This window comes from Camelus dromedarius, unplaced genomic scaffold, assembly GCF_036321535.1.
Source record: "Camelus dromedarius isolate mCamDro1 unplaced genomic scaffold, mCamDro1.pat HAP1_SCAFFOLD_185, whole genome shotgun sequence".
Lineage (NCBI taxonomy): Eukaryota > Metazoa > Chordata > Mammalia > Artiodactyla > Camelidae > Camelus > Camelus dromedarius.
Genome location: NW_026989816.1, coordinates 390,880 through 400,867, shown reverse-complemented (window position 1 = coordinate 400,867; position 9,988 = coordinate 390,880). Strand labels below are relative to the sequence as shown.

General features: G+C 43.8%; 1 long non-coding RNA gene across 1 annotated transcript in view; it reads right to left on the bottom strand.

The window, feature by feature from the left end:
• Nucleotides 1-8,991: 8,991 nt before the first annotated feature.
• The window catches only part of LOC135320845 (uncharacterized), a 51,190-nt gene continuing 50,193 nt past the window's right edge, over nt 8,992-9,988 (bottom strand). The window contains exon 6 of the long non-coding RNA XR_010380193.1: nt 8,992-9,400. This is a non-coding gene — a long non-coding RNA (uncharacterized LOC135320845). The remainder of the gene's footprint in view (nt 9,401-9,988) is intronic.

Genomic DNA, 9,988 nt, shown 5'->3' with positions numbered 1-9,988 from the left:
AGCCATTGCTCCAGTGCTCACACTAGAAAGTGTGACATACTGCTCCTTTCCTGCCCTCTCCCTGCAATAAATCTCTGGAGTCTTTTCTGTGCCACCTGGAATCACAATCACATCAATTTTCCACAAAGTGCTATGTCACTCCTTGGAGGCTGTATCAAAATCTAAAGGGTTGGGATGGGAGGAGTGATTTGCATTTTCTGTTTCTCAAAGGAAACATGGCTTTAAAAGAAACTGAAAAGCACATATCTAGTCTAAGCCCTCATTGTGCAGAGAAAAAAATGGAGGCTCAGAAGAGATGAGGAAAGGGCCTTATTAATAAATATATCCTCAGCGTAGCACCAAGCCAGCCCTGGGCACTGCTGGGGGAGGATCTGGGAGGCCCAGGAGAATGAGTGTTAGAAAAAGGAAAGAGAATTAGCATAAAAGGCCCTGTCTCTACACCACCATACCATGAAATTCCACCAAATTACCAAGTATGGGTGCAGCCAATATTAAGGTGGGCTAAACCGGTTATAGAAACCTGGAAGTCTCAACCATATTGGAAATTCCAACATTTACTTTGTTTTTTTCCCAGTTCAAGCATCAACTCAGTGGGAACTCTGTACCAGGGACTACACGAGGCCTGGAGTTCTCCCAAATACAGACCTCTATTACCACGTGTACAAACCACATAAAGGCCACCAGAAGAAAAGCTCCCACAAATGGAATTACTGAAACTGAAAGCAGCCAACCAGCATATATTACTAAGAAAAATGGTGCTCCTAGAAATGGACTCATGGACATAGAAAGCCAACTGTGGTTAGCAGGCAGGAAAGGGAGGATTAACAGATACACGTTAATAAATATAAAATAAATGACAAGGACCTACTATATAGCACAGGGAACTATATTCAAGTTCTTGTAATGAGTTGTACTAAAAACAATCTAAAACATATGTATACACATATGCATATGTTTATAACTGAATCTCTGCTGTACACCTGAAACTAACATTGTAAATTGACTACACTTCAATAAAAATTAATTTAAAAAAATAAGTAAAAATAAAAGCAACGCCTTTAAGAAAAAATAAAAGAACACTCTAATCCCCTTAGCTGTAGCTGCTGAAGAATTTTGGTTGCAAGCACCAAGTCCACTGGATCACTCCAGCACTGGCTGTCACTCTTTCTGACCATCAGAGAGTCACTTGGCTTCACTGAGGTTAATTTTCTCTTCTGTGAAAGGCTACAGTTGCAACTAATGATGTATAGAATCTCATCATTCACAAGCCCAACAATTAGTGAGGACTTCCCATGGGCCAGGCTCTGGAGAGATGAAAATATAGGGTCCCAGATATATTCATGGGTAGAAGAAGTTTATGCCATAAAGACATTAATTCTTCCTGTTTTGATAGACAGATTCATTGCAATTCTGATTAGAATTCCTACCAGATTTTTCATGGAATGTAACAAGTTAATTTATGGTCAAGAATAGCCAAGAAACTTCTTTAGAACCACCACTGGGGAGGGGTGGATAGGTCATTCATTTCCACTGGTCTTTCTGATGTGATGAAAATGTTCTGGAATAATAATTGTTGCACAACTGTAAATATGCTAAAAGCTGCTGAATTGTACCATTTAAATGGATGGACTTCATGGTGTGTGAACAATATCACAATAAAGCTGTTATATGAAAAAATATTTCTTGACAATTATTTTTCCCTCTATACTACTTAGTCTGCCCCACAATTTAAGAAAAACAAAAAACCAAAACAAACCAAACTGTGCCAGGAGCTCTTTAGGACTGCAATGTCCCTGGGTCTCCAACGCCTCTGGTGGTGCTGTTCCTGTTAACACACCAAGCTGGGCTGGGCTAGTTAGGGAATGTAACTGTCTTTTTAAAATGGATGGTCACACGTTTCACCCTGGGAGAGGGAATGAAGGAGGATGTCACAGCCTTATGCCTTCAGCTCATTTTTAACTGAACAAAGCCCTGCTTTCAACACTGTAATCCCTCACACTATAAAAACACATGACACCAACAAGCACCGCCATCATAACACCTGAAAGTGTTCAAGGAACTTACCTGGGGCAGAAACACTGAGGGAGGAGACAGAAGCTCGCTTGGCACTGAGGATCCCTTTTCCCGACTCCACCAGTAGCTGGGTTTTACAGCCGGAGGCTCTCAGCCCGGGGAGCAGCGCAGACGCCACTGAGCTGTCCCTCAGGGAGCGGGAAAGGAAGACCAGGGCAGCCCCGGAGTCGCAGAGCAGGGAAATGGGTGGAAACGCGGGCTGCAGCCCCGCTCGGAGGCCATCCCCAGCCCCAGCCCCAGCTGCCCCGTCTGGGTAAGCAGAACCCGCCCGCCTGGGACGCATCCTGCCCAGTTGTGGGGACAGGCCGGTGGCCGAGGAGAGGCAGCCCGGGAGGAGAGGACTCGCGGGCGATAGAGGGGAAGGGGACGCCAGCAGCGGACTGAGGGGAGCCCGGCTGGGTGAGAGGCGGCAGGTGCACACCTGGCCCCGTGAAGCTGTGGCCGGGGTGCTGGGGCACTGGGGCAGGTGGCGCGGGCAGAGGGGTCTGGCCTGAGCAATTCAGCTGAACACAGGCTGACTCGAGCCCTCGTGGTCTGTGACACGCGGACCGCCCTCCCGCAGCCGCCTGACCCCTTTCCCGGGAGACCCCACATTGCACTTCCACAGCCAGAGGCACCGGCCCCGGGCAGGACCTAAAGGCCTGCCGGGCGACAGAGCTGAGAAGCCTTTGGGGCTAATCCCGGCTCGGAGCTTGAGCTTCGAACCCGCGGTCCAGATTACACCGACCGCCCATGCGCAGGAGGGCCAGCAATCCGCTCTGGGTTCTGCAAGAGAAAGTGGGGCAGTGAGGGAGGGAAAAGATGAGAGGGGGAGGAGAGGAGGGAAAAAGTGGAGGGAGACAGAAGGACAGGAAGAGCAGAGAGAAGGGAGGGATCTGGAAAGGGTAAGGTCCTAGCGGGGATGGAGAGAAAAAGCTTTACCTCTGGTGGCACCCTGAAGAAGGCGGCAGTCCTGCCTCTGTACCCTTCTGTAACCCTTCAAGGCCCGCAGCTCAAGTTTTACCTCCCTGATCCAGCCCTCCATCCGATGCTGCTGCAGAACCCCTACGGGTATCACACCTGTTGCCCCCACGCGGAGCAGGGTTTTCTGTTGGTCTCGGAACCAAGCACCCGCAGGTGTTGTCGCTCAGAACTACCTTGGGAAGAGTACATATTCCCCTTTTACACGCTGGGAAACAGGCAGGCACGATCTTTGCCTTAGCTCCACTGTCCCAGGTGTTGGGCTGGCAGGGAGCGGGGTGGTTCAAGATCAGAGCCCCAGACAGAGCAGACTGCCTGAGTGTTGGTGCATAGTCCCCATCCGTCCTGGGTAAACCACATTCCACCCTAGTGGAACCATCAAGGGCTCACAGTAGTTCCCTGGGTGTGGGAGAGCTGTCCTCATGTGAAGGAAAAGCCCAGCTGGGCTAACAAGCTAAGCCACAAATCTAAGTGTGATAAGTGTCGGTTTACTGATCTAAATTCTGCTGGGCTAACTCGTAAATCTGAAGTTTAGTGTCAGTTTACTGGGCTAACAAGCTAACTCGTAAATCGAAGCTCAACAAGTGTCTATTACAAGTTGATAAGCACCAGTGTGCTGATTCCTTGCTTTTTGTTGCTTGAGCCTTATAGGCTAATACACCCTTACTTGTAATTAACCCTTTAAAACTTCATGTGTATGTCTTGGAGGTGGGTGCTCAGAACTTCGGAGCAGAAGCCCCTCTGAGCCCGCCGGCATAATAAATCTGAGTACGCCAACACTCCGAGTGGTGATTGTTCCTTGGCTGGCCTGTTGTTTCCATAACACTCAGTTCCAGTGCCCAGCTTGCTAGGTATATAGGAGTGCTACCAAGTCCAAATTCATTCTCTTCAGTGCAGGACAGGCCAATAAGTTGGGAGACCAGGTGTTGGGGCATGGAATAGCAAGTTTCTGTAGACCTAGATGGCAAACTAATGTCCTGGAAAACCATCTCCCCAAGTCAGAATTCAGGCTCTTTTCCTACGTGCTTGGTTGTTGCAATCTTCTTGGTGTAGGAATTCCTTCTTGTTAGAATCCTTTGTTCTTGCAGCTATCTGCCTGGGTCAAATCTCTGTAAACCTCTAACAAAACAAACGTTATTTTCTATTCTGCAATTTCTTATCTTTTTATGAATGAAAATGTGTTAAATATACTTAAAGATCAGAGCCTTCAGAATAGGTTCTCCTGTATATTTCAGGCTCTAAGCAACATTGTTTTATAAGCAAGATGAAGCCTAGGAGACAGAGCATAGGGTTAAAGTCAAAGGAAAAGTTCTAATATGGAGTCAGATTTTTTCTGTTCTATTACCCAGGCAGAAGCCACTTGAGGATTTAAATCCCTTTAAGTTAAAAATAACTAAAACTTTAAAGGAATTTACATACATAGGTGGGAATGTGCATAGCATATCTGGAAAAGCACCCAAAGGATAGTAAACAGTGGCATCTCCAGGGAGGGCTGAAAGAAGAGAGGATGAGGGAAAACTTCTTTCACTTGTGTATTTTTGTGCTCTGTTTGAATTTTTTTTTAACCATTTGCATGTATTTCTTATTCAGTTAAAAAAATGTGTAATGGAGCAAAGGAGTAACTAGCTCAGCAAATACAGCAGCCATGGAATCACTGAGTCATCACTTTTGATTTAAGCCAGGAAGCATTTATTGACTCTCACTTATGTGCCCAGTGCTGTTTTAAGACTTCTTTTATTATTATTAATTATTATTATTATTATTATTATTATTATTATTATTTTATGAAATAATAACAAGGTATCCCTCACCCCTGCCCATGGCTGGTGGAAAACCAACTGAGTTTTTATTGAGTTGTTTTCCAAGGAGTAGAGATGAGTTATAAACTGAACACATCTTCAGGGCAAAACAGGCGGAGTGGTTTTCCAGCAGGCCAGACAGCTATGAAGGGTTTTCAATAGAGGCCCCCAGAGGCTGAGAGGGAAAGCCTCGAGGACCCTACAAAAAGCTGCCCAAACTGTCTTCTCCATGGCACTACTGAAATAGGAAAGAACAAATCTGACTCCATATTAGATCTGTTCCTTTGACTTTAACAAAGCCAAGTTAATACTCTCCGGTCTTTTCATGGGTTATGATGTCACAGAGGAGATGGACAGGTCAACAAGGAACCACTCTGCCATGATCATGGAGCCGGGGAGCGGGATGGGCGGCAAGATGTGTGATGCAGCTGTAGCCATGCCCGTGTTTCTAGGCAGGTACCCAAAGTCGCCTCGACAAGGTGTCAAACACTTGTGCCCACGTCCTCATCACCTGACATGTATTAAAGAGAAATGGAAATGTATAAAAGGCCAATATACTTGGTGAGTACACCATCCAAAGAGCAAAGTCACAGTTTGACAACTGGCCATCTCGGTTCCCTGGGCTTCATTCTTGGAGAAACTTAAAAACCACTCCTCTGTCCTTAAGAAGTGCTGCATATTTGTCCTATCTTTGGCTCAGGGATGGAGCATGTTCAAGTGAACTTTAATGACTGCACAGATTTGACTGTCTTTCTCCAGGTTCACTTGTCCATTCTAAAGAGGCCTGAGCTAAGTCCATCCGCCGTAAGATATATTCCCTCCAGTGACTGCTCATTGAGCCTGCAATTAAGGGCCAGCAGAACAAGAATGTCCTCAGCTAAGAAGTTCACCCACCCTTCACTGCTTTCTTAATCTCCTCTCCTGGCTAATTGCAACAGACTATCACCTCCCTCCACCAAGCTCCCCAACTGTGTCAGTTTGTCTCCCCAAAGAGAAGGTAAGGTCCATAAAAGAGGAGACAACTCCATAGTCACATCTGAATTCCTAGCATAAAGTAATGTTAAGAAATAGAACTATGATTATGGCTTCTTTCCTTTAAAACCTTTCTGGTTATTTGAATGAGACCTTGGAAGACAGGTGTTTGCAGTAAAGTATTTTGATCCACAGGACTCTGGAGGCCTTTTTCGGAATGGCTGCTCACTGATTCATTCAAACCACAGCTTCTCATTCCAGGAGTAGCTGTGATTCTCTGCCAGGAGTTTGTGGTTACTCTCATGCCAGAAGAGCTTTAAACTATATCCTTACTTTGGATTTGTTATTTTTCCCCTCTTCCAACAAAATTGACTTTCCTTACTGTCTTACCTTGATGAATTTTTTTTCATAGTTAACCCTTTAGTAAACCATGCTTCTCGGGATGGGCTTGGCCTTACATATGATCAGTCATCCAACTCCCAGTGTGAGAGGACTCGGGCTCACCTCCTACCCTCCTGTCAAGGCAACTGAAACTCAGTACAGGAGCCAACAGGCACCCCAGGGCTTCTAAGGCTTGCGTATCACCCAGAATCCCTGCTTTCTGGTTTGTCTTGGCTTCTGAGGATTTCCCCTCACTTTCTTCACAATTAGCTGTGCAGCTTGAAAGATGAAGAAGGAAGGTTTTATTTCTTAATCAGCATTTTAAGAAACTTGTGTAATGAAGGTTTTCACGAGTTTCTACAACCATCCATTGCCGAGACAGAAAACACACTAGATATTTTCTAAGTTTAGCTATCATGTGTATTTTTTCTTTTATTTTGTTTTTTAACTGCAAATAGACATTTTTTAATTAAAAAAAATAAGGCCCCAAATAGGATAGAGACTTGAAGGGGCATACAAAATTAAAGGGCAAAGACAGAAAAATGATAAATACTCTACAAGTTTAATATAATACTTACACTATGGATCAGATCAGCAATTCTCAGTAACAGCTAATTGAAATATGTCCATGAGGTAAAACGTCTCTCCTGTCAGGAGATGTCTAACAGAAAATAGAATTAAAACAACAAACTAAAATTCTAAGTCTGGCGAGGTACAGAAGTCTACCAGCTAAATGTGTCTTCTTCTGGAAAAGAGGGAGGCTCACCAGCTCTTTACTGTGGAGCCTGAGCCCAGGGGATGGCGGTGAAGTGAGCTCTGTAAGTACCCAATAGCAAACTTGTGATGAATAAAGAGATGTGAGCTTTGATGACAGAGATGATACTACTATTCACTTGTCCTGTAAAGTATGTCTTCACGTTCAGTGATCAATACCTCAGAGTCCTCAGGGATTAAGATTATAGGAAAATTCACAGCCCGCACCCAGACATCCTCTTTGAGCTCATGACAATGCACTTAGATGTCTCAAGGGCAACTCGAGCTCCACCTGCAAAGAGCTGACTTCAGGGTGCTCCTCCCATAGCCGTCCTACCCAGGGCCCCTGGTCGGGGGGCAAGGTCTCCCTGCCTCTCCCAGCTCAGGCCCATCACTCACAGATGTGACTGGACCCCACATTCAGGGCCCAGATTTCCTCAGTCACCGAGTCCCACCACCCACACCTGACCTACCAGGTACTCACTGGCACTCACTCAGCACTGACTGTGTGCTGGGGACCACGCTGCACACTGTTCACACGTTATCTCACTGGATCTCCACAGCAGTCCTGGGAGGTCGGTACATCACTTCTTCAATTGATTAGATAAATTGTTTCACTTCCTTGAGTGCATCATCCAAAGTGACACAGCTACTCAGCCACAAAACTGGGACTGAAAACCACTTGAAAATTCTACACTCCTACACCTCACTGCCACCCTAATCTGACTCATCACATCACCTCCTGCAGAGCCTTCTAAATGTTTCTAAGCATTCTACAAGACAAAAGTGATCTACGAGAGCACCCCACTCCCCTACTTAAGATCTGTCAATGACGGTCCACTGCCCTTAGGAGAAAGCCCCACCGGGCCTGAGCACAGCCCAACGGCCCGGCATCCGCGTTCCCTGCGCAGCCTCGCCGCCTCACCCACCACGCAGATCTACACGTGCCGTGTCCAGGACAGGGATGCTGACTCCGTACAACCCGGGGCTCGTCTCAATCAAACAATGATCACCTTCTTCAGTGTTCACCCTCTTCAATGCTGACGGTCAGAAAAATATTTTCTCAGGATGAATCAATATCTTTTTCCTTACAACTTCCTGTCATTGATAATGAGCTCCATCCAAAATACTGAAGACCTAATTCTCAGTCTCCTTATCTGTAAAATGAGAATAACAAGGAAATATATGAAGTTTTAAGTGAAATAATATATATGTGAGGCTGAGGGACAATTCCCAACATACAGTAAGCACTCAATATGTGCTTACTTAATATTAATAGGAATATATTGCATTCCAGCAACCTTAACTCAATGTTTTATGGCTTTGTCCAACAGACTACAGACAAACATTTGGACGAACACCTTTGAGCAGATCAGCCCAAGCGTGCTGGGAGAGGTAAGCACTGACTCCAGTTACAGCTGCAGCCAACCAGCCCTACGGGGCTGGGGCAGTTTGCTCAAACTCTTACATGTTGCTTGAGAATTTAGTTGTCATTAATGAATAAAGACAGGTGTTCTTTAGTCAAAATTCCTGAAACATATATCTTCAAAGATTGATGCAAATTTGATTTCAAGTACAACACTCTCACTAGAAAATATTTGAAAATGATAGTCTTAGCTCCCCTGCACATCAAAAAGGGCATGATCTTAATGTATCTGACTACACGAAAAGTGTTGTTTAAAGGAATTTAAGATGAAGCCATCCTAAATAAGCTCTAAGTATCATCTTCACAAAGCCCCACCCAAGGGTCTCATTTCTCACTTCCACATAGGTGTTCAGGTAGCTTAACCTGGGTCTTGGTTTCTTATAACACGGGGGTGGGAAGAGTTGTGGATAGATTTATGTAGCAAATATAAACCTAGGGTATTTGCTGTGTAGAAATCCTAGAAATAAACAAATTAATATATAGTCCTACCCTCAAGAAGCTCAGCCTTTCCATTTACAACAGCATTAAAAATAAAATGAGAGATACATTTAACAAAAATTTACAAGATTTGTACATTGAATATTTTGATGTATCACCAAAATAATACTTAAAAGATCTACATATATGGAACACATCCCATGTTCATGGAATGGTAGACAATATTGTTAAAAATGTTAAGACTCCCCAAAGTGAGTTACAAATTCAGTGGAATCCTTATCAATATTCCAGCTGACTTCTTTGCAAAAATTGAAAAAGTGATCCCAAAATTCATATGGAAGTGCAAGGGGCCCAGGTCAGCCAAAACAATCTTGAAAAAGCAGAGCAAAGTTGGAGGACTCACTTTAAAGGGTACTAAAAAGCTATAGTACTAAGTCAGTATGGTACTGGCATAAGTTTGGATAAATAAATCTATGAGACATAATAAAAACCCAGGGGGAAAAAACTTACATTTACAGTCAGTTTTCCACAAGGGTGCCAACAACACTCCATTGAAAGAATAGTCTATTCAACAAATGGTGCAGGGAGTGCTGAGTATCTGCAGGCAAAAGAATGAATCTGGAATCTGGACCCCCATATTTTAAATAAATAAAAATTAATTCAAAATTGATCACAGACAGAAACGTAAAAACTAAACCTACAAACTTTCCAAAAGAAGACGCAGTATAAATCTTTGTGGTCCTAGGATAGGCTTTGGTTTCCTAGATACAATACGAAGAGCACAAGTGATAGAAGAAAAAAGCAGATAAACTGGACTTCATCAAAATTAAAACCTTTTTGTTACAAATTACATCATCAAGAAAGTGAAATGACAGGGGAAGGGGGTATATCAAGTGACAGAGTGCATCCTTAGCAAGAAAAATAAAATAAATCAATACATCTAATTACCTCCCCTGTAAAGAAATTGTTTTAATGCTTAAGAAAACTAAAGTGAAAGGACAATCTGCAGAATAGGAGAAAAATTTTGCAAAGCATGTATCTAAGAAGAGACTAGTATTCAGGATATATAAAAAATGCTTACAACTGAACAATACAAAGAAAATCGACCCAATGTTTAAATTTGCCAAGGATTTAAATAAATACACAAATGGCCAATAAGCACATGAAAAGAAGCTCAGCATCACTA